Source organism: Lemur catta, chromosome 4 (genome assembly GCF_020740605.2).
Source record: "Lemur catta isolate mLemCat1 chromosome 4, mLemCat1.pri, whole genome shotgun sequence".
In the NCBI taxonomy this organism is placed as follows: domain Eukaryota; kingdom Metazoa; phylum Chordata; class Mammalia; order Primates; family Lemuridae; genus Lemur; species Lemur catta.
The window spans coordinates 113,106,747-113,113,248 of NC_059131.1; positions in this window are offsets into that span (position 1 = coordinate 113,106,747).

Sequence of the window (6,502 nt, forward strand, 5' to 3'; positions counted from 1 at the left end):
CTGATGCTAACCCTAACCCTAACTCTAACCCTAACACTATCCTAGGGCTGATGCTAACCCTAACCCTAACACTATCCTAGGGCTGATGCTAACCCTAACCCGAACCCTAACACTATCCTAGGGCTGATGCTAACCCTAACCCTAACACTATCCTAGGCCTCATGCTTACCCTAACCCTAACCCTAACACTATCCTAGGTCTGATGCTAACCCTAAACCTAACACTATCCTAGAGCTGATGCTAACCCTAACCCTAACCCTAACACTATCCTAGGGCTGATGTTAACCCTAACCCTAACACTATCCTAGGCCTGATGCTAACCCTAACCATAACACTAACCTAGGCCTGATGATAACCCTAACCCTAACCCTAACACTATCCTAGGCCTGATGCTAACCCTATCCCTAACCCTAACACTCTCCTAGGGCTGAGGCTAACCCTAACCCTAACACTATCCTAGGGCTGATGCTAACCCTAACCCTAACCCTAACACTATCCTAGGGTTGATGCTAACCCTAACCCTAACACTATCCTAGGGCTGATGCTAACCCTAACCCTAACCCTAACACTATCCTAGGGCTGATGCTAACCCAAACCCTAACACTATCCTAGGGCTGACGCTAACCCTAACCCTAACCCTAACACTATCCTAGGGCTGATGTTAACCCTAACCCTAACACTATCCTAGGGCTGATGCTAACCCTAACCCTAACCCTAACACTATCCTAGGGCTGATGCTAACCCTAACCCTAACACTATCCTAGGGCTGATGCTAACCCTAACCCTAACCCTAACACTATCCTAGGGCTGATGCTAACCCTAACCCTAACACTATCCTAGGGCTGATGCTAACCCTAACCCTAACCCTAACACTATCCTAGAGCTGATGCTAACGCTAACCCTAACCCTAACCCTAACCCTAATACTATCCTAGGGCTGATGCTAACCCTAACCCTAACCCTAACACTATCCTAGGGATGATGCTAACCCTATCACTAACACTATCCTAGGGCTGATACTAACCCTAACCCTAACCCTAACACTATCCTAGGGCTGATGCTAACACTAACCCTAACTCTAACACTATCCTAGGGCTGAGGCTAACCCTAACCCTAACACTATCCTACGGCTGATGCTAACCCTAACCCTAACCTTAACGCTATCCTAAGGCTGATGCTAACCCTAACACTAACACTATCCTAGGCCTGGTGTTAACCCTAACCTTAACCCTAACACTATCCTAGTGCTGATGCTAACCCTAACCCTAATAATATCCTAGGGCTGATGCTAACCCTAACCCTAACCCTAACACTATCCTAGAGGTGATGCTAACCCTAACCCTAACCCTAACACTATCCTAGGGCTGATGCTAACCCTAACCCTAACTCTAACACTATCCTAGGGCTGATGATAACCCTAACCCTAACAATATCCTAGGCCTGATGATATCCCTAACCCTAAACCTAACACTATCCTAGGGCTGATGCTAACCCTAACCCTAACTCTAACACTATCCTAGGGCTGAGGCTAACCCTAACCCTAACACTATCCTACGGCTGATGCTAACCCTAACCCTAACCATAACGCTATCCGAAGGCTGATGCTAACCCTAACACTAGCACTATCCTAGGCCTGGTGTTAACCCTAACCTTAACCCTAACACTATCCTAAGCCTGGTGCTAACCCTAACCCTAACCCTAACACTATCCTAGGGCTGATTTTAACCGTAACCCCAACACTATCCTAGGCATGATGCTAACCCTAACACTTACCCTAACACTATCCTAGGGCTGATGCTAAACCTAACCATAACCCTAACACTATCCTAGGGTGATGCTAACCCTAACCCTAACCCTAACACTATCCTAGGGCTGATGCTAACCCTAACCCTAACACTATCCTAGGCCTGATGCTAACCCTAACACTAACACTATCCTAGGCCTGATGCTAACCCTAACCCTAACCCTAACACTATCCTAGGCCTGATGCTAACCCGATCCCTAACCCTAACACTCTCCTAGGGATGAGGCTAACCCTAACCCTAACACTATCCTAGGGCTAATGCTAACCCTAACCCAAACCCAAACACTATCCTAGGCCTGATGCTAACCCTAACCCTAACACTGTCCTAGGGCTGATGCTAACCCTAACCCTAAACCTAACACTATCCTAGAGCTGATGCTAACCCTAACCCTAACCTTAACACTCTCCTAGGGCTGATGCTAACCCTATCCGAACACTATCCTAGGCCTGATGCTAACCCTAACCCTAACACTATCCTAGGCCTGATGATAACCCTAACCCTAACCATAACACTATCCTAGGCCTGATGCTAACCCTATCCCTAACCCTAACACTCTCCTAGGGCTGAGGCTAACCCTAACCCTAACACTATCCTAGGGCTGATGCTAACCCTAACCCTAACCCTAACACTATCCTAGGGTTGATGCTAACCCTAACCCTAACACTATCCTAGGGCTGATGCTAACCCTAACCCTAACCCTAACACTATCCTAGGGCTGATGCTAACCCTAACCCTAACACTATCCTAGGGCTGATGCTAACCCTAACCCTAACCCTAACACTATCCTAGGGCTGATGCTAACCCTAACCCTAACACTATCCTAGGGCTGATGCTAACCCTAACCCTAACCCTAACACTATCCTGGGGCTGATGCTAACCCTAACTCTAACATAATCCTAGGGCTGATGCTAACCCTAACCCTAACCCTAACCCTAACCCTAATACTATCCTAGGGCTGATGATAATCCTAACCCTAACCCTAACACTATACTACGGCTGATGCTAACCCTAATACTAACACTATCCTAGGGCTGATGCTAACCCTAACCCTAACCCTAACACTATCCTAGGGCTGATGCTAACCCTAACCCTAACTCTAACACTATCCTAGGGCTGAGGCTAACCCTAACCCTAACACTTTCCTACGGCTGATGCTAACCCCAACCCTAACCCTAACGCTATCCGAAGGCTGATGCTAACCCTAACCCTAACACTATCGTAGGCCTGGTGTTAACCCTAATCTTAACCCTAACACTATCCTAGGCCTGGTGCTAACCCTAACCCTAACCCTAACACTATCCTAGGGCTGATGCTAACCCTAACCCTAATACTATCCTAGGGCTGATGCTAACCCTAACCCTAACCCTAACACTATCCTAGGGCTGATTCTAACCCTAACCCTAACACTATCCTAGGCCTCATGCCAACCCTAACCCTAACACTTACACTATCCTAGGGCTGATGCTTACCCTAACCCTAACCCTAACACTATCCTAGGTCTGATGCTAACCCTAAACCTAACACTATCCTAGAGCTGATGCTAACCATAACCCTAACCCTAACACTATCCTAGGGCTGATGTTAACCCTAACCCTAACAATATCCTAGGGCTGATGCTAACCCTAACCCTAACCCTAACACTCTCCTAGGGCTGATGCTAACCCTAACCCTAACACTATCCTAGGCCTGATGCTAACCCTAACCCTAACACTATCCTAGGCCTGATGATAACCCTAACCCTAACCCTAACACTATCCTAGGCCTAATGCTAACCCTATCCCTAACCCTAACACTCTCCTAGGGCTGAGGCTAACCCTAACCCGAACACTATCCTAGGGCTGATGCTAACCCTAACCCTAACCCTAACACTATCCTAGGGTTGATCCTAACCCTAACCCTAACACTATCCTAGGGCTGATGCTAACCCTAACCCTAACCCTAACACTATCCTAGGGCTGATGCTAACCCTAACCCTAACACTATCCTAGGGCTGATGCTAACCCTAACCCTAACCCTAACACTATCCTAGGCCTGATGCTAACCCTAACCCTAACACTATCCTAGGGCTGATGCTAACCCTAACCCTAACACTATCCTAGGGCTGAAGCTAACCCTAACCCTAACCCTAACACTATCCTAGGGCTGATGCTAACCCTAACCCTAACACTATCCTAGGGCTGATGCTAACCCTATCCCTAAAGGTAACACTATCCTAGGGTTGATGCTAACCCTAACCCTAACCCTAACACTATCCTAGAGCTGATGCTAACGCTAAGCCTAACCCTAACCCTAACCCTAACCCTAATACTATCCTAGGGCTGATGATAATCCTAACCCTAACCCTAACACTATCCTAGGGCTGATGCTCACCCTAACACTAACACTATCCTAGGGCTGATGCTAACCCTAACCCTAACCCTAACACTATCCTAGGGTTGATGCTAACCCTAACCCTAACTCTAACACTATCCTAGGGCTGAGGCTAACTCTAACCCTAACACTATCCTACGGCTGATGCTAACCCTAACCCTAACCCTAACGCTATCCGAAGGCTGATGCTAACCCTAACACTAACACTATCCTAGGCCTGGTGTTAACCCTAACCTTAACCCTAACACTGTCCTAGGACTGGTGCTAACCCTAACCCTAACCCTAACACTATCCTAGGGTTGATGCTAACCCTAACCCTAATACTACCCTAGGGCTGATGCTAACCCTAACCTTAACCTTAACACTATCCTAGGGCTGATGCTAACCCTAACACTAACCCTAACACTCTCCTAGGGCTGATGCTAACCCTAACCATAACACTATCCTAGGCCTGATGCTAACCCTAACCCTAACACTATCATAGGCCTGATGATAACCCTAACCCTAACCCTAACACTATCCTTGGGTTGATGCTAACCCTAACCCTAACACTATCCTAGGGCTGATGCTAACCCTAACCCTAACCCTAACACTATCCTAGGGCTGATGCTAACCCTAACCCTAACACTATCCTAGGGCTGATGCTAACCCTAACCCTAACCCTAACACTATCCTAGGGCTGATGCTAATCCTAACCCTAACACTATCCTAGGGCTGATGCTAACGCTAACCCTAACCCTAACACTATCCTAGGGCTGATGCTAACCCTAACCCTAACACTATCCTAGGGCTGATGCTAACCCAAACCCTAACCCTAACACTATCCTAGGGCTGATGCTAACCCTAACCCTAACACTATCCTAGGGCTGATGCTAACCCTAACCCTAACCCTAACACTATCCTAGGGTTGATGCTAACCCTAACCCTAACCCTAACACTATCCTAGAGCTGATGCTAACGCTAACCATAACACTATCCTAGGCCTGATGCTAACCCTAACCCTAACACTATCTTAGGCCTGATGCTAACCCTATCCCTAACCCTAACACTCTCCCAGGGCTGAGGCTAACCCTAACCCGAACACTATCCTAGGGCTGATGCTAACCCTAACCCTAACCCTAACAGTATCCTAGGGTTTATGCTAACCCTAACCCTAACACTATCCTAGGGCTGATGCTAACCCTAACCCTAACCCTAACACTATCCTAGGGCTGATGCTAACCCTAACCCTAACACTATCCTAGGGTTGATGCTAACCCTAACCCTAACACTATCCTAGGGTTGATGCTAACCCTAACCCTAACCCTAACACTATGCTAGAGCTGATGCTAACGCTAACCCTAACCCTAACCCTAACCCTAATACTATCCAAGGGCTGATGATAACCGTAACCCTAACCCTAACACTATCCTAGGGCTGATGCTAACCCTAACACTAACACTATCCTAGGGCTGATGCTAACCGTAACCCTAACCCTAAAACTATCCTAGGGCTGATGCTAACCCTAACCCTAACTCTAACACTATCCTAGGGCTGAGGCTAACCCTAACCCTAACACTATCCTACGGCTGATGCTAACCCTAACCCTAACCCTAACGCTATCCGAAGGCTGTTGCTAACCCTAACACTAACACTATCCTAGGCCTGGTGTTAACCCTAACCTTAACCCTAACACTATCCTAGGCCTGGTGCTAACCCTAACACTAACCCTAACACTATCCTAGGGCTGATGCTAACCCTAACCCTAATACTATCCTAGGGCTGATGCTAACCATAACCCTAACCCTAACACTATCCTAGGGCTGATTCTAACCCTAACCCTAACACTATCCTAGGCCTGATGCTAACCCTAACCCTAACACTTACACTATCCTAGGGCTGATGCTTACCCTAACCCTAACCCTAACACTATCCTAGGTCTGATGCTAACCCTAAACCTAACACTATCCTAGAGCTGATGCTAACCATAACCCTAACCCTAACACTATCCTAGGGCTGATGTTAACCCTAACCCTAACAATATCCTAGGGCTGATGCTAACCCTAACCCTAAACCTAACACTCTCCTAGGGCTGATGCTAACCCTAACCCTAACACTATCCTAGGGCTCATGCTAACCCTAACCCTAACACTATCCTAGGGCTGATGCTAACCCTAACCCTAACCCTAACACTATCCTAGGGTTGATGCTAACCCTAACAATAACCCTAACACTATCCTAGAGCTGATGCTAACGCTAACCCTAACCCTAACCCTAACCCTAATACTATCCTAGGGCTGATGCTAACCCTAACCCTAACCCTAACACTATCCTAGGGCTGAGGCTAAC